The sequence below is a fragment of the Parasteatoda tepidariorum genome, chromosome 9 (assembly GCF_043381705.1).
Source record: "Parasteatoda tepidariorum isolate YZ-2023 chromosome 9, CAS_Ptep_4.0, whole genome shotgun sequence".
NCBI classification, from domain to species: Eukaryota; Metazoa; Arthropoda; class Arachnida; order Araneae; family Theridiidae; genus Parasteatoda; species Parasteatoda tepidariorum.
Window position 1 is genome coordinate 12,139,917 of NC_092212.1, and position 19,790 is coordinate 12,159,706.

General features: G+C 28.6%; 1 protein-coding gene across 11 annotated transcripts in view; it reads left to right on the plus strand.

Annotated features, from left to right (window-relative positions):
• The window catches only part of LOC107445872 (uncharacterized), a 244,730-nt gene that overhangs the window by 182,767 nt on the left and 42,173 nt on the right, over positions 1-19,790 (plus strand). The window contains exon 1 of one of the 11 annotated variants that reach the window (XM_043047463.2): positions 15,799-16,381. The exons of 7 other annotated variants lie outside the window; for them this stretch is intronic. The gene's annotated coding sequence lies outside the window, so the exon portion shown is untranslated. Of the gene's footprint in view, positions 1-15,798; positions 16,382-19,790 lie in introns of those variants that run through there. 3 more of the 11 variants (XM_071184744.1, XM_043047459.2, XM_043047460.2) reach the window with 3 other exon arrangements.

The following is a 19,790-nucleotide window of genomic DNA, read 5'->3' on the forward strand; positions in this document are numbered from 1 at the left end:
ATCCACTCGATGTCTAGCGTGTACTGGTGCAGTGTTCCGCCGGCACTCACGCTGTGATCTATGTGTACGAACACAGTATTTATTCGGTTTCCACGCGATGACTAGTGTGTACTGGCGCTGTTTTCAGCCGGCATTCACGCGATGACTAGTGTGTACGATCGCTGTATTTAGCCGGTATCCACTCAATGCCTAGCGTGTACTGGTGCAGTTTTCCGTCGGCACTCACGCTGTGATCTATGTGTACGAACACAGTATTTATTCCGTTTCCACGCGATGACTAGTGTGTACGAGAGCTGTATTTAGCCGGTATCCACTCAATGTCTAGTGTGTACTGGCGCAGTGTTCCGCCGGCACTCACGCTGTGATCTATGTGTACGAACACAGTATTTATTCGGTTTCCACGTGATGACTAGTGTGTACTGGCGCTGTTTTCAGCCGGCATTCACGCTATGACTAGTGTGTACGATCGCTGTATTTAGCCGGTATTCACTCGATGTCTAGCGTGTACTGGTGCAGTTTTCCGTCGGGACTCACGCTGTGATCTATGTGTACGAACACAGTATTTAATCGGTTTCCACGCGATGACTAGTGTGTACTGGCGCTGTTTTCAGCCGGCATTCACGCGATGACTAGTGTGTATGATCGCTGTTTTTAGCCGGCATCCACTCGATGTCTAGCGTGTACTGGTGTACTTTTCCCCCGGCACTCACGCTGTGATCTATGTGTACGAACGCAGAATTTATTCAGTTTCCACGCGATGACTAGTGTGTACGAGATCTGTATTTAGCCGGTGTCATCGTGATATTGTTTGATAACCAATAAATAAAATTACTGAAATCATATGAATGCACTTAATATATTTTTCAAGTCGATCACATTTTTAATTATAATACTTGCAAAATCTCCAAGTAAATTGTTATTTAACACTTAAATAAAAAAAAAATCCGAACATTAGCTTACCAACCTGCAATGTGCTTACTTTGTAGCTCGGTGCAGCGTTCAGTGACGTCACTTTGATTACTCTTTAGTCTTTTTTTAATACACTAGTTTTCATACTTAAATAGCTCTTGTCTATAATTTTTTTTATTATATGGGATGCTAGGTTTGTTATCAGTGAAATATTTATGTCAACCAGAATATGTTAATGGTATAAATAAATCGTCGATTGAATTTAAAATCAAGATACTTTTTTTAACAAAATAATTTTTAGTATTGGTGCTAATTTACTGTATTTAATTTTTACTATATTTTGGAAATATTTAAATAAATGGAATATTTCACATCTACTATTATTGCTTACGAAGCTCTAAGTCGTCCTCCAAGTTAAGTGGTAAACTAATAATCAAAGCAAGGCAAGTGGGAAATTTCTTAGTTTAGCAACTACTGAAATTTATTGTGGTAAATAAAAATGTTAAATGATTCATCTTTAAAAGCAGGAAAATGTATTATATATAAATTTTTATATTTCTAATTATTTTGATGGATTTATTTGCCCCTTTGGAAGCCTTGCTTAACAGTTTTTTTTTCGAAGCTTTAATTTTGCAAATTAAAATAAAATGTAATAAAATAAAAACAATTGAAGTACCTTGCAATTAAGGGAAGGCTATAATTTTCAACTATATTATATTGTTGTAAAGTATTATCTGGCTTTTAGAACGGATAAATACCTTGAACATTTCAAAAGTTATCTGAAAAATTGCCAATTTGGCGAGATTTTTATACCTAGATGAAAATTATCAAAATTAGTGAATAATTCTCAATTTTTGCAAGTTGTCAAGTTGCGGACAAGCCAGCGTTGTACTTCTTATAAACGTTTTGTATCATTTTTCATCATTAGCGTAAAGGGTGCTAGCTGTAGATAGGCAAAACTAAACCAAACAATTCTGAATAATAGTAACAAAATGTCATTGAGCCTGGTTGGTAGGGCACTGGGCCCATGTCCAAGGGTTCGTGGGTTCCATCCACGCCGGTAGAAGTAAATGGTGACTGATGCACGTTAAATCTGTAGAGTCTCAAAGTCCTCCATGTTCCCATAACAAATCATATCTCTGGGGGTACTGATTCAGGAGTTTCCTTGTCTTCTGGAGTGGTTTAAAATTACAAGGCTACGGAGTTGAACATTGGTAGCCGTAAACCCAAAACTGGGTCGGCTGTTCAACGACGGATGTAAAAAATAAATAAGTAAATAAAATTATGCTATAAAAATATGCTATTTCATGTGATGGCAGAGCCTTTAAAAAATAGTTTTTTGGTCCCTTCCTCCTTGTACGAATTTTCTCGAAGGCTCTGTCGCTGCTTGCAATGATGCTTTTTTTCGAATAATATGCTATTTTCGCAACTGCTGAGAGTTTGCAACAGTTACTCATGATTGTTATGCCAAGTTTAGTCTAACTAAAACCAGAGCTCTGTTTGCTATTTCTGAAAATGGCGCGAAACGTCAATATGGAAGTAAAGTCACTGCTTTGAGAAAATGAAAAGCATATGCGGTGCAATTTGTTTAATATTTAAAGTCTTAACCCCAATGCTGCATTATCTGGGCTCATAAAAATTTATAAAAAAAATGATATAAATAAGGCTTTGAAATGGAATATTTTCATCTAAGTGGAAAATTGACGCCAAATTGGCGTTTCTTTAAAATAATTAATTAATTTATTCGTACATTCTAAAGCCCAGATAATTTTTTTTTACGGCAAGGTAACAGATAGTTTAAAATTATAGTTTTGCTTTAAGTCCGAGGCTCTTAACACATTGCTGACCGGCAACTTTTTTGAAAATAACCCCCATGTGCCCGGCTATTGTTTCGAAAGCCGATGTGGAAGTAAAACAATATAAATAAACTTCAAAAATTTTTAATGCCGTACGTATACCATACCTACCAACTTTTACGCATTTGGTGTGAAATTTTATTTCTATATTTAAAATGGTAGTAAAATGTATGCTTTCTTATATTCCTTGCATTTGTAAACTTAATATATCATCTTTTTGACCACCACTATTTTTAAAAAAATTAAGCATACATATTAATATGTAATAGTGTTGTAATTATCCGCATATGTGACAACAAAATACAGCGTATGTTTTCTTCCTAAAATCGTAATTCAAATTTCATTTTACTACCACTGGGAAAAATAATCTTCGAAAGGATTAAAAGTTGGCAGGTATGCGTATGATAAAGAGTATAACAATCACCTACGTGTAGTGGTATACCGCAAGTTTTGCAAATACATCATGTTTCGTAAAGTTATAATAAATTGGTAGAGAATTAAATCAGGGTTCCCACGGTCCTTGAGAATTTTAAAAAGTGGTTATAAAAATAAAAAAAAATTTGACATTTTTATTTCTGTGTAGCCACCACTAAAAATTGTTTTCAAAAAAAAATATATATGCACGAAAATTTCTGCACTTTACAATAAAAAAGTATATTAAAATAAAAAAGTATATTGTAGCTCCACCCTAAATTTGCTACCACTTTTTAAATTTTTCAAGGACCGCGGGAACCCTGTAAATAGTAAAACTTGAAAAGTAAGAAAAATTACGCCCACTTTTTAAAATAGTCACCACGAGATCAATGCTAACGAAAACACGAGTTAACTCGTGACTGGTCAGCAATGTGTTAAAATGTTTTGTTTTTTTCGAAAAACCATGCTAAATGCATAACTGATCTTAACTCAATTTTCATTTTAAAAAAAACCACAAAAATTGGAATTGTTAAATCTTTGAACGTCCCCATCAAAATTTTAACAAATAAATTTAGAATATATTGAACTTCTTCTGTTGTTTCTTAACATTTATTCCGTTAAATTCGAGTCGGAAACTGTTACCTTTGCATGTATGGAACATAGAGCGGTCCACCATAAGTCATCGTAATGGCGAATTTTTATGACAGATGAAAATACGTCATAAAACTAAGAAAATACGCCGATTCCTCGAATTGTGTCGTGTAGTGCTTGATCAGCTCTATCTGTATCTGTAACATAATATCTAACAAAAAAGAATTGCTTTTTTTCTCTTTATTTTGCTCCATTATCTATAAGCTTCCGGATATATGCTAAGTTCTTTCTCGATTGTAACGACATTTTTTTTTTCGAACAACACGGTGAGTTCTTTTTAAAAAAATTTTGTTGAAATAACTCACGTATTTGTTCAATTATGTGGTATTAAAATTAGTATAGCATTTCAGTGTGGTGATAATAATGTCTAAAATAAAAAGTTGAATTTTGAGTCGATATTGATAAGCTTTGCTTCCCCGACAGCCGAAACCGTATCGTGTATCGTATCGTCCGTCTGAGACTAAAACGTGCATGGTGTCCTCGTTCTTTTTATCAAGTTAATAACTTTATTTTATTTATTTATTTTTTGAAAAAAAGCAAAGCTGCGAACTTTCTAAGGTTTTCGGAAAAATTTTCTTTTAATTTATGTTCTAAGGCATGATTCTTTGTTTTGTAAATTTGATTCAAAAGTCATTCTTCATGTAAATGATTCAAAACTTCATGTGAAATACCATTTTGTTCCAGCTCTCTTTTCGTGAGGTTTTTAAAATGGTGACAAACTTGCCAGAAATTCTAAAAGCCTTAGATTTTAAAGTCTACCACTGTATTAAACATTTTCCAAAAAAACCTTGTAGTTGCCAATCCTGTAAAGGTCATAAATAATTTTTATCGTTTTTCTATTCGTGTAATTGTACGTTTGTGTACAAGATTTCGAAACTAATCGGTTGGAAAGATTACGAAATATTTTACTTAAAAGTAAGTAAAAATATAGATAAAACATGGAAAATAATAAAGATTAATGAAGAGAGAAAAAGAAAAATTATTAAAGCAAAATAATTTTGAAAATTCTATTTGCAAAATAATTTTTTAAATTTTTTTTTTTAAAAGCCGGAAAACAAAATAATGAAATGATATAATCTCTTCATCAGCTCGCACGATTATATCCGCAAAAAGGTGTAAAGGCGTTTTTAATATTGCATCAATATATCCAAAGCAAAATATATCAATATACATATATTTTGCTTTGGGTATCGATAAAATATTAGAAAGCACTCCTTTTCGCGGATATAATCGTGAGAGCTGATGAAGAAATTATTTTTTTCATTATTTTGTTTTCCGTCTTTTTAATAATTTCTTGTTTAATGAAATTTTTTCAGAAACATTTTATTCTAATAATTTTTTTCTCCTGTTTTCATTAATCTTTGTTATTTTCCATGTTTTCTCTATATTTTTTTAACTTATTTTATGAGTTCTATATGCTTGCAACTTATGCTCAGAAAATAAAACTTATTAATTTTATTCGTTTTTCTCTCTTTTCTTTCTTTCTTTCTTTTTTTTTTCTTTTCTTTTTCTCTCTTCTTTTTATCCTTTTTATCTTAATTGTGCTATATATATGCAACAGTGGCGTACGCAAGGGAGGGGTTTAGGGGTTTGAACACCCCCTTGAACTCTGACAAAATGGCAAAAATAAAAATTTTAGTGGAAATTATGCGGGTATTATTTTTTAAGACTATATATTTTTATTTACCTTATGCCTACCTTTTTTTCTCACGGTATTTCTCAGAATACTGAAGAAAAAAAATTTACTATAGTAGGGTTGTTCTTTTAAAACCAAATTCAAGTAATACTATTATGGACTGGTTCCTTTCTGTTCTGCCAGTCGCGATAGTTTTCGAGACTGGCTGTCATTCGCGAGGTCTTTACGCGATGATTCTGGAATCTTAGNAAATCGTATATATATATATTGTTACTGTTCTTGAATCTGCAGGAATTTAAATTTTTTTTAATTATTTCGAGTAAAAATCACGACCTGAAATTAGTACGGTGACAGCATCTAGTACCAATGTAAGTTTTTCTGTTAGACGCGAGAAGATATTACACTATATTCTTAAACTTAAAAAATCAAATCAAAATTTAACTAAACAATGTTGTCTAAATAAAAAGTCAAAACTTTCTAAATTAGGGAAATAATAGTGCTTTATTACATACTCGAATTTCTTTTAGTAGCTTCAGAAAATTATGAACACCCCCCTTGAAAAAATTCTGCTTACGCCACTGATATACAATATATATATACATCCTAGTCAGGCCATTTTGGAATATTTTGAAAGCTTTACAGTGATTACTCAAAGTTATGAAATTTATAAATGTATCTTTAGCAGATTTGCAAATCGTTAATTGCAATTGTTTTCTAAAACTGTAATTATTGTTGTTTTTTTTTCGGCAAATTTTTCCATTGCATGCCATTTTTTAAAATTTAAACTTAATTTTTTTATTTCAATAATTTAATATTGGCTAAAAATTGCAATGTTTTAAAGAGGAATTAATTTTAATGGTTTTAATAATTAATTTAAATTCATAAGATTTTACTCGAGAACAGATTTGTTTAACTTATTAGCGAACTGAACGAGCATATAAGATTAGAAACGAGCAATCTTTTGGGAAAGGGGGGGTGTCATCGAACAGGGGGTGGAACCTGCTAGTGATCTTAAAAACATTATAAACTGGTCCTTTTTATTGCAAAAAATTAGAAATGTCCTATAATTGAATTATTTTGGACTTTTGAATTTTATTGGCATACTCTCCAATTACAACGGAATTTCCGTAGTTTCAGAAAATAATTTTCCAGTGGTAGCTAATGTAATGTATTACTGTTTTGATAAATTAGATCACTACAAATAAATAATTTAAACGGATATATTAAAAGAAAAATAGTTCGTCTATAATAGTTAGTTTTGTAATAATAATTCTGAAAACTGTTTTATAAAAATTCTATTTATTTTAAAAAATTTTGCTTTAGTTTACAACCACTCGAAAGAGTATTTTGCAAAAACCTCAAATGTTGGAGGGTACGAATTGGCTTCAAAAACCTCAAACAAAACACTAGAAATGTCATGTGCCATGCATGGAAAATTATAAGAATGAAATCTTAATTTGAAATTTGTTGTGCCCGAATTTACTCTATTTTAATATTTATTCGAATGCTATTAGACATTTTCAAATAAAAATAATTAATAAAAAGAATACTTTGACGTTTACGGAATACAATTTTTAATATTTTATATTTTGGAAATCTCATATAACTATATCATAGCGTATTAAGTGTCAACTGAGAATTGTCTGTCAGGGAGTTAATCTTATGATAATTCAAAAGTATTTACAAAAAAATTATAAAGTGTTCCATTTTAATAATGATTTTTTTTTAAGTCACTACATGGAAAACTATTGTTTGTATACGAACATTATTTATCATAAAATAAGAGTGTCAAATTAAGAAACTTTTTAGGTCTTCTTAAGAATCCTAAACATTGGAAATTTAAAAAGTTTTTTTTGGTAAATTCCAAACCAATTCCTACTTATTTATTACGTTTTAAAAGAATATTCGAATTTACATTAAAATCAGTCTCAGTTTCTCACAATTTTTAATTAACAAATTAACTATAAGTAAAATTTTTCAGGGACTCCTTTTCCATTTAGTTTGCCAGTGTCTTTGGGAAAGCACTCTCAAAAATTTGGTCACTGGTCAAAAATATGTAACCTGTGAATATATGGTCATAATCAGTGTAATTTTCGAAAAGAAAAGATCTTATCTTTAGGATTATACCATCCAGCCAAATTATTAACATCGAAGATCGTGTATGGCTCTCACTTCTTTCCCGCCTAATTCGACCTTCAGAAATCGACCTCTTTGAATCCCCCTAAATAGCCGACCCCTGGGGTCGGGATTACACTTCTCGGACATGAAAGATCTCTTGTCCTTGACCTTCCTTTGGCCTTTTTCCGCTTCATATCCTCTACAGAAATCAAGGAAGTTGCAACTCTCATCCTCAGATTATTGTGGTATGATGAGATTTTTTTTTTTCTTCCTCGAAACAATAGTTTTCGAATGTCTGAACCATGGGGTACCATCTATCAGATATAGGTACCAATTTGAACCGTATAATATATGTATGCCTAGATCTGAACTAGTTGTTTGATCAAAAATTTTCCGACAATTGCCAACATTTGCATTTTTTTTAAAGAACACAAACTCTTTTTTTCTTCCACTGGTAATGAAATTACATTTATAATTATTAGCGAAATGAAATTACTTTTACAATTTCATCAGTTTCTGAGAAATTTATTAAAAGATACTAAGTCATCAATGTTTAAATTATTTCTCAAGCACCGTTAACTTAATCACTACTTTATTAAAAAAAATTAACATAGTTGGCAGCTATGCCTTTGGCAAAAGGAAAACTAAGCCTTAATTAAACGCAATTGTAATTTTTAAAATTTTTTTTATTTTTAATTAAACTAATTAATATTTAAGGATTAATTTTAATCCTTTGATGCAGAGGGAACATATTTTCTATATACATATTTTCTATTCTGGCTCCCTAATTACAAGCAAAAATGTATTTTTGTATTTTTTAACAGTTGCTGAAAAAAAATTTGTTAGATTATCGTATTTGTACGAAAATATAACATCCAAAACAAAGTAGTGGTTTCCAATTTATATTCTAAAATTTATCAATAATTAATTTTGTAAATTAAAGAAATTTCAATGATGAATAACTGTTTCTCTTAGATCTAAATGAGAGGAAATTTGAAAAATCGTTTTTCGGAAGTGAGCCGTCTTTGGAAGATTTTACTTTTAACGTGTTTCTAGCTGTCTTACATAACCATAAATTATTCAAACAATAAATAAAACATTTTTTGCTTATTTTGACCTAAATTAATGCAAAATAATGATAAAAGTGAGAAAAATGTGTTTAATGAAAATTCTTGATGGCATAAATAGTGGAAGTAATTGTTGCTGACTCAAAGAGTGAATTAAAATGAAGTTAGTAGTTAATTAGTGATTAGTTGTAAAGCAAAAAAATAATATTTAAAGGAGTCACCTCGTGGAGACTTATATGAGTTTTTAAATTATTTTTATATGTTGGAGAAAAAATTATTTTAAATGAAATTTACCGAACTAAAACTCCTTGATTAAAGCATAAATTCTAGTGGTGGCGGTATAAAACATTAATTCCGCTACCACTAGACAAAAATATGCCCAGAAAATGGACAAAGTAGGCGTCTTAGTATTAATTTATTTATGGAAATTAAAATCAAATTTACTTCGTCCCTCCTTCGAAATGTATTATCAATTTTCTTTTAGTTTTTTTCTGCTTGCATAATATCTTAATAACTTCTTATCTTCATTGTTTTAAATTTTCTCTGTTTTTGAATTTGATGATTATCTTAGCTCTAAATTTTCATAAATCACGAATTTAAACTAACTGTATTTTAAACTGTTATAAGAAATTGGTGGATTTTCTTTTATGAATTGTTTTAAAATTTGGATATTCTAACGCTCATTTTATGTGCAAACGATCACATTATTATTATCCTTATTATTATTACTTATTATTTTACTTATTTTTGGAGTTGTTGAGTTAAAATTTGATGAAAAAAATATTACAGCACTATGAATGATTCTGAAATTAATTTTATGATAATTAAATGAATTTTTTAATGTAATTGAATTTCTTGATAATTAATATTTTTAAGAATTGCTAAAAGTAAAGATGTATTTTTTTTTAAATTTTTGACTAACAGAATTATACCCATTTTATAAAATATGTACGGCAGAAATTAATTCTTACCCTCCTTTCACCATGTACAGTGCGCAAAACAAAAAAAAAAACGGATAACCATTAATAACTTTTGCTCTAATAATCGAATCTTCACGTTCTAGAACTAAATCTTAATGGTTCGAAGGGGTGACCTTGAATATGCTGATTAATTAGGGTAGACGATATTTTAAGTCACGAAATCAGACACAAAAACGTACTTTCTCTTAATGAACATACCTTTCTTTCGACGAATTCGGATTTTCGACCAACTAGATATAGTGCATAGCAGCAATCTAGATAATATGTCCCCCATAGTTTGATCAGGAGAGCGGTCCAAAGTTTGGACCCCTTAATATTAATTTTACTTTTTGTGTATTTCGGCATGTCTCGAGAAATTCCAAACCGAATTAAAAAATTTTTGAATACAATTATAAAATACGTTTATTCAGAGACAATTCCATGCAAAAAATAACTTTTAGTAAACATTTATTATTTTTATTATTTTACTTAATATTAGTCGAAAAAAAATTTGAAATTTAAGGTATACAATTTTTTAGATCTCCTTAAAGAATGTAATTTTACATAGCAAAATACAAAATTTCAGCAAATTTTCTCGAATAGTTCCTAAGAAATCGAATTTTTAAAATCTGACTTTTTTGAAATTCAATTTCTCAGGAATTATTCACAAGATTTTGCTCTCATTTTGCATTTTTCCACGTAAAATTATATCCATTAAAGTGATGCAAAATATTGCATACCTTACAATTCAACGTTTTTTTCGACCATTATTAAATAAAATAACAAAAAAAAAATATATTTATTCGACGTTATTTTTTGCATTAAATTATTTTTAAAATATCGTTTGTATTTATTAAATAACATATTTGAGGTCATCCCCTTGAACCATTCAGAATGAGTCCTAGAACGTAAAACCGTTTGTTTTTTTTTTTAATTTTGTGCATTGTACCTTTGACGATTCGATCGCGAGGTGAAGAAAAGAAAAAAATTTACAAAATAAAATCCTCAAAGTTTTTTTTTAAATAGTTCATGAATAAGAAATTCCATCTTATTTCCTGGGCACTCTCACCTGTGTTTGATTTTTAAGTCCAACTCAGGTGTGTACTGCAGATGCCCATCAGGTGCGGATTCTTACCTGGATTCCTGAGTTGGGGGACTTATAGAATAGCTTACACAATAGCTGGTTGAAAAGGCACGAGGTTTCATTGTACTTTTAACAATCCTCTTTAAAATGCATTTTTAATGGTCCGTCTGTACTTTCTTCCTTGCTATTGACGCCCTTTCAAAGTCGTTCACAGTTTTAAGTATATAATTGTATTTCTCTTATAAATAATAGACATTTGGCGTTGGCGTTTGAACAAAACAAATTTGATGTTGCGTTTTATTTTTAATTTTGAGGAATAATTTTTAAATATTAACTGAGAGAGAGAAACCCCGAATATTTTAACCCTTTGACGCAGAATTTTTATTAAACATATTTTTCATACTGTTTTCACTATTTTGTATTAATTTAGGTCAAAATAAGTAAAAAATATTATATTTAGTTTTTAAATAATTTATGGTTATGAAATACAGCATGAAACATTAGCATCTTTTTCTGCGTTAAAGGTAAAATTTTCTAAACACGGTATACTTTTAAGCAATAATTTTTAAAATTTACATTTATTTGTAGTTATTTAGATCTAAGAGAAACAGTTATTTATTATTGAAATTTCTTTAATTGACAGAATCAATTATTGATTATGAATGTAAAAAGAAAAGAAAAAAAAATTAACAACCTTATTTGGATTTTTCATTTTAGTTCAAATATAATTCTATAATCTCCTATTAAATATTTTTCGTATCTATTAGACTGTTTTTTAATAATTAATGATTACCAAAATATATTTTTGCTTGTAATTAGAGCGCCAAAAAAATATATATAAAAGAGACACCGGTGACCTATCTGCGTCAAAGAATTGATGATAATAATTATTATCATTAACCCATAATATAATAATTATTATCACATTAAATTTAAATTTCTCGGTCATTTATACTGAAAAGTGGGAGGATATTTAGAATCTAATGCCAAATCAGATGCTGCTTTTTTTCTTTAATTTTTAAGAAATATTTTTTAAATATTAACTGTTGGATATAAATTACTTATATCCCATAGTTATTCTTAAAAGATAATTAATATATTAGATCAGTATGAATTATTAAAAAAGATAGAAAGAAAGACGAATATTTTTATGATAATTTGTCTCTCGGTCATTTATATTGAAAAGCAGGAGAATATTTTTAAAAAATTAACTATTAGATATAAATTATTTATATCAAATAATTATTCTTAGAAAATTAATACATTAGAACAGTAGAGTATGAATTATTAAAATAGACAGAAAGAAAGCCGAATATTTTAACGATAATTTGTCTCTCAGTCATTTATATTGAAAAGTATTAGAATATCTTTCAAAGAAGAACTGAATATAAATTATTCCCATAAAATAATTACTTTTAAAATATTAATAAAATAGATCTGTAAAGTATGAATTATTAAAATGGGTAGAAAAAAAGCCGAATATTTTAATGATCTCGGTCATTTATATTGAAAAGTAGGAGAATGTTTTTTGAAAATGAACTAATAGATATAAATTACTTATATCAAATAATTAGTGTTAGAAAATTAATATAATACATAAGTAGAGTATGATGATTTATTAAAATAGGGTCCTTAAATAGAAATTTTTGTCAGAAATGCATATAATCAATTATTTATTGAAAGTTTATTTAGTAATTAATTATTTTAATAAAATGAAAACTCCATATAGTGTAAAACATAAAATATTAAGGGGAAAAATCTTAGCTAATCTATATCTTATAAAGCAAGTTTAAAGTTCATAAAATGGGTTTGCTTTCAACTTATGGTCACGTTCATCAATAACTTTAATCATCTTATATAAATTTATAATCTGAAAGTTTGACCTTGATTACTCATTCTCTTATCAGCAGAAATGCTTAACATTTTTTAAATGTTTGTTACATTGTTTTTCAAATGAAAAATGAACCTAGAAAGTTTTTCATAAAATTAAAGATTGGTTTTTGTTCAAAAGCGAAAATAAATTTTTAGTGACCTTTGTCTTTACCAGAACCAACTAAAAAGGGTTGGTCAAACCAGTTGCTTCGCATTCAGCAGAAAATTTTATGAAGTGGTAGAGAATTGGAACCTTAAACTATTTTTTATTTATTTATTTTATTTATTTATTTGTTTAAATTATTTATTTTATTCATTTATTTTAATTATTTACTTTATTTATTTGTCTTTATAATCGTTGTTGAACAGCCGACGCAATTACGGGTTTACGGCTACTGATGTTCAACTCCGTAGCCTTGTAATTTAGAGCCATATCCAGAAGACAAGGGAACTCCTGAATGAAGTATTGGAAAAAGTTTGTCTTCGTTTAAGACTTTTTAATGGAACTATCTCGTATTTCGTAAGATGGTTAGGAAAACCTCCCACGGCTCGCCTGAAGGGAACTCTAACGTATAATCCGTCTACCACTGAAAATATTTTTCGTCAGCACTGCGGTCGGTGCGAGCCGGGTGCGGAATTCGTATAGACCAGCCTTCGTTGGAATTCGAATTCAATTCACCTCATTGGAAGGCGAACAATTTATCCTCTGAGCCACTACGGCTCTACCTATTATCTTTTATAAAATTTATCGGCTCACCAAGAATCGACGGGGGGGGGGGGNGGGGGGGGGGGAATGGTCTTTTTCACGAACTTTTAAATTATTCATGTGCAGTGGTGAACAAATAATGTTAAAACAAATTAATTAAACTTAGGATTATACACTAAAACATAAATGTTGTGACCACTTCAAAAAAACAAAAATTATTAAGGCAGGTAAAGTTGCATCTTTGATAAAGTTATTAATGGCACTTTTTTATAGAGAACTTTTTTAATTATTGCTTTTTTTTATTATTATTTATTATTATTTTTTATTATTATTTATTGTTATTATTTTTTTATTTTATTATATTTTTTAGAGGGATCCTTTTTTATAAAGAAAAAAAAAAATAAGAGTTTTTCTTCTTTTTTTTTCACTTGTCTGAATTGTAATTTTTTTTAAATAATCAGTTTTGAGTAGGTGACAGTGATTGATATTCTGTCTGGGAGTGATAATGATAAGGTTGGGTTGCAGCCGGGCACTGATGCGACGCAACCATAAACAAATTGCGTAACATCACTTTCTCTTTTCATAACTCTTTCGCTGTTTGTTTTTAAATGCGAAAGTATTTTAAAGAAGACAAAAGACACAGTTAGAAATTAATTATATAAATAATTAGCTCAACTAGTTACGTTTTTATCATTACCTTCCTGCTCACCAATCCGGTAAGAGAAATCTTCCTGCTCGGCAGGGGGCGCCAATAACCATGGAACAGGGGAGTCAGTCGGGTTTTAGACCCCTAATTTTTTCTAAAAGAAAATGACATAGGTCCCTCTAAAATTACAAATTTTCACTCAATATTCGTGTAATTTAATTTACGATTAAATTAAAAAAAAAAAAGAGAATTTTTTTTTTTGTCTGACTTTAAAATGCTGATTGTTACAAAATCTGCAGACTACTTTTCGTCTTTAAGATATCTTTTTATTTTTAAAAAGTAAATAAATAATTCGGAAGAAATTTCTGCGACTCATTTTTAAAACATATTGTAGCTTGTTTCGAATAAAAATTGAAAAACTGAATTAGGAGAACATAGGAATTTTTTTCTCTTACTTGATTACAGGCTTAACTGTATAGGAATTAATTCGAAATCTTTTCAGTATCGTTGTATAAAATGTTCATCTTTTATTCTTACTCATGTCATCTCTGCAATCAAGCAGGTTTTGGTTCTTTCCTACACCTGCCTTCCTTGACCATAAACCATAATTTATCAGATTTTGACAAAGTTTTCGTTTTTATTTTTTTATTTATTTTTTTTTTAGTTATAGTGAATCGTTTATGTTAAGTTAGTACCTCCATGTAAATACTTTTTCGTCTAAATTTTTTATAAAAATTCGAAAAACCTAGTTTAACGGTGGTAAAAGTTTGAAAACTTTCTTATTAAGGCTATTTTTAAAAGCATAATTGCCTAACTAATAGATTTTTTTTTACAAATTCATTCTTCTCTTTTTCTTTTACAAAATAATGTAAATGTTGCTACTATTAAGTGAAGTACATTTCTTATGCTTCGAGCAGGTTGGTAACACTGGTTAATAAATTTATGTATAAAGCATGATTTAATTCAAAATCTGAATTTAGATAAAATTTTTAGTTAAAAATTGTTTATAAATATTTACGATCTAATTTCTCTTACAAAAAGGTTAATCAACTTCATAAAATAAAAAAATCTTATGATATTTATTCCCTTTCAGCTTCTAAATATCTCCCCCTTTTTTATTTACTTTTTAGCCATTAAAATTATTACGTAGTTAATATTAGGCAATTTCTATTCAAATATTTCTACCATTAAACAATTAGTATTTTTTTAAATATTAATAATAATAATAGAAGAACACTCGTGATTGTTTGTTTTGATAGCTACACTCAAGGTCTGTTAATCGCTTAGTCCATGAAGCCCCGGACTTAGAACCCCTTAATTAAGGAAAGCCGAATTTCTTAAATTCTTACATGCATGAGTAGTATAAAAAATATAATGAATATTACTTTTGAATTTAATTTTAGTTTGAAACATTGGATTTGATTTTATTTTCAAAGAAATCAGATATTTTTTGATATCTCGTAAGATTGATTAAATTGAATGTTTTTTAGGTTTTCTGCTAGTAAAAAAGTTTTAGTTGAGTTCGAGAAACGCGATTATAATAATAAATAAAATAAAAGAAATACAAGCATTCATCAAGTAAGAGCGTAAGATATAAGTTTTTTGTTGATATTTTCGATTTATTGCATCCCTTGTGTTATTTAATCTCTGTGCTGTGGTAACTTGGAAAAAAACTGGCCCTAATTTAGTGCTGCATTTCTCGAACGCATATTTTTTTTTATCAACCCTTCCGCATAATACGATGATAGATGAAAAACCATCATTCGTTTTCTCGCTGCAAAATGAAAGATAAAAAAATGTACAAAAAAATTATGCACTTAAAAAAAGTTTTCTTTCAACCCGTCCATAAAACTGGATATCATAGCTTGTTTATGTATACTGTGGCTGGTAGAAGCTTCTGCCCACCCCTCTGCATAAAGTTAGCGCCTCCCATTTTCCGAGCTCCAATAAGCTTGTTTGTTCGGCATCAGAGCAGTCTTCGCGGTTCCAAAGTTGCAAGCGATAAAATCCAGTGAAATTCTACATCACTCCCTCACGATTTATATACTAAAATTATCGCTTGCGTAGTCTCTTTTGGATTATGAGTTATCATTTTGAGTAATCTAGTGAAATAATATTTTAGTGTTGCCATTTGACTCTTAATTAATAATGATTAAAACAATGCGGAGAACGTAAGCTATTCCGAATACTGTCTCTCGTATCGTCTGACGAAAACGTGCGATTGCTTCGTGTTGTCCAAGGTAGGAAACGATCGCTGGTTTGTTTATGTGAAAACTATTTATGGATATAGATTGTGCATGACAAGTTTCCGGTGAAGTGTTTTTTGTGGGATATTTAAGTGTGATTTTTCATTTATTGGATTACCTGAGTAATTTGTATCCAGAAATAAAGTGTGACGATATTTGGATAAATACTACGGAATTGTGCTATCACAATGAATGTTTAAATGGACGTAAATTTCTGGTAAAGTTCATTAATATTAGCCAGCCGTTTATTATGTTTTATATCTCTATACGCCATTATCTGTGCATGCTTGATAATTAACAAAATAACCTGAAAGTTACTATTGTAATACATTATGATTTAAACAAATTACATAATGTGCCAAGCAGTGCAAAAGTTTATATATTGCCTTATTAGTAACCTAAATTTATGTATAAAAAAACTAATTATTTGGAGATTGTTTATTAATTATTCAATATTTATTTAAAACAGTACTGGTTTAATTCACTATTAATTATTAGACAATTTTATTGGACAGAATATTTGTTTAGTTGTATAGAGCCACTCTAATTTTTATTGCATTATAAAATATAGCCGATGCATACTAATGTTTTTAATAAATTATAATACTTTAATGAAACTAATTTCAACTGTCATAAAGTTATATAAGTTTCTGGGTTGGAAGGAGATATTCCTAAATTATTTTTTGCTACCCTGCATTTTTTTATTAGTTAAATGCAATTTTAGGTTTTTATAGAGATTCTTTAAATTCACCTTGACTGTATTATGAAACTCCAGTCCCAGAAATAGATAGATCTTGGAATATTTCGTTCAGAAGTTTCAATGTTTTAGTCATGCTGATAATCTTTTTCCACATATTTAGTGCTAGCTCAGCAAACATGTTTATGGATAGTAAGTTCACATTAGCTCCAATCTTACTATACTTTTTTAATATATAATTAAGTCTTAGTTAATGACCACATTTTTCCCGAAAAATCAATTTAATAAAAATACAATTTTACATCACCTTGATCTGTTTTGTTGATATTATTTGGGACTATGCAACCTGTCTTCACAGACAAACTTCATTCTTGATTTAAAAGCTATTTTCGATCAAAGAACTTTTCTTTTCATCTAAAGTATGTTTAAAACTATAATTATAGGATTAATAAAGTAATTTATATACAAAAAATAATAAAATTAGTTTTGAAAAAGTTTAAACCCTATACAATTTACTTCTATTAAAGAATATTATTTATGACTGAAATGTTTTTAAATTCAAAAATATGCAATACATTCTCTTATAATGTTTTTAGACATATTGTTATTGTTCTTTATCGACTCAGTATAGGTTTTTTGCAGCCTGCAAAATAAAATTATTGTTATGCAATTTTTTTTATTTGCCACATCTCGAAGAAAGGCTGTACACCTAGAATAATAATGAGTTTTCATAGCTCGAAGCAAGCATGTTGACTTAGATATTATATGTCAACATGAAGAGTTATCGATAATGTAATACAGTACAGAACCTGTTATCCGGAAATCGGAAAACCAAAAAAACCGGAACGAAATTCGATAAATTTTCCCGCCATTTTTTTAAAAAAATGTTTTTTCCCTCATAAGATTTTGGGATTTTTCTTTCTTTTTTGAAATGTTGCCATCATTTTGGAAATAATCATTAGTGTATTACTTCATCGTTTTTTCTTCTTTTTAAGATTATTTCCAAATATATATATTTTTTTAGTTGGGTTTAACAATAAAAAAACGGCTTTTTGTAGCGATTCAGAAAACAAGAGATATCAGTTATCCGGAAGAGCGATGGTCCCGATCGTTTCGGATAATCGGTTCCCTACTTTAATATGTAATTACTGAATTTGATTTTCGATAATTTTTATACTACCCTCTTATTCTATTTTATGTGTATATTTTTAAAAATACTTTCTCCTTATTATTAAAATAATAAAAGCATGCTAAAAGACAATTTCTGTGCATAAATTTTTTTCAAAAACAGTGTGAACTTACAAGCTTATAAATTTAAACTGAAAATTATAAGAAAATGAATATTTAAAGGAGTGTTTTTTTTTCTCTTCTAAAATAAAATTGTATTTATTTAAAACATAATTTTAAAATTTAAAATCCTAAAAAAATTTATTAATCTTTTAATAAAAAAAGAGATATTTATAAAAATTTAACGAGCTGCGAATAGTCCGATCAAAGTAAATATTTGTAATGGTAAAGGGAATTAAATCTATAAATATAGATAATTTTACCAGTGTATTATTGTTATTTTAACATTGTTTTTTTTTTCATGGAATATAAATTTAAAAAAGACAGTGTTTTTAAGGGATGGCAGCTTATTTTTACATAAAGGGCATCTTTATAGGGATAAAAGGGCAGGCAGGGTGGTTCACCCTTCAAAAAACATTGTGTATGCGTACTGATATATATTTTAATTAGAACAGGGGTATATATTAACCAAATTTTATCACTGGTCTAAAAGGCTAGTAATTCAAAGATATTACTAGTTTAGACAAATTTTTTCGAGCCTGCTTTCATGTCTCTATTATTATGTAATGGATTTTCTGGAGAAAAAAATTTATAAGTAAGAAATTTAAGAGAATGAGAGAATAAATAAGAGAATTTAAATAAAAAATTACAATTATGACTGAACCTGAAACCAAGATTCAAAATCAAAAAACCAAAACAGCATAACATTCCTTTATTTTTATTGCTAGTTCGGGAAATTATTTTATAGTGATCTGATTATAGAAACATAGTCATGCAGAATTTAGAATTAATTGATACCTGAGAGGAGAATATTAGATGGCAATAAATAAGACACGAGAATGTTATTCTATAGAATATGATTGACTTGCAAAATATTTAAAGACTACTAAATTTCTTTTATTATTCACAATAAGAATAGAAAAATTGTGTTTTACAAAGTATACATAATTTACATCACTGTCATTCTATTTAATAATTCCTTTTTGAATGTTTCCAATTATTAGAAACCTGTGAATTTTAATTGATGTTTGTATCTTTTTTACAACATAATTGATTGCTAATTGTAAACCAAGCCTAAATGTAATTTAAACCGTTGATCATTTTTAATATAAAATCTTATAGGCTCTATTAAAGGCTAGTTTTACATTCAATGATGCTTTGTCTTTTGCCAGAGCTGACTATATAATCGGTAAACATTGATTTTTGATGTATGTTTATATTTTTAAATAATAATCCAAATTTCTTAACACCTGCTAAAAACATTACATCATGTTTTTTTTGTTACTGTGTGTGTGCTTGATCCCTTAAAAGGAATTATTTTGGTTTATTTGTTGATGCTACTAGGTTTTGCACAATATTAAAAAATGTTGTTTTTTTTATAGTTAACGCCTATTTTTTATGATATTTTTATTTTGGAGCACTTTTCCTTTTTTATAGGTAGTTTTTAATGTTATTACGATTTTGAACTTTTTGTTCATTATTTTTTTTTAAAAAAAGGTATGAAAGGTAACATTTCCTTAATAGAAAGTTTATTTCGTCTTAAGCGCTTGATTATTCACCACAGATAAGTAAATTTCTCAGTTTATTTTTCAAATTGTTTTTTTTTTTTTTTTTTTTTTTTTTTTAAAAAAATTCCCTCTCT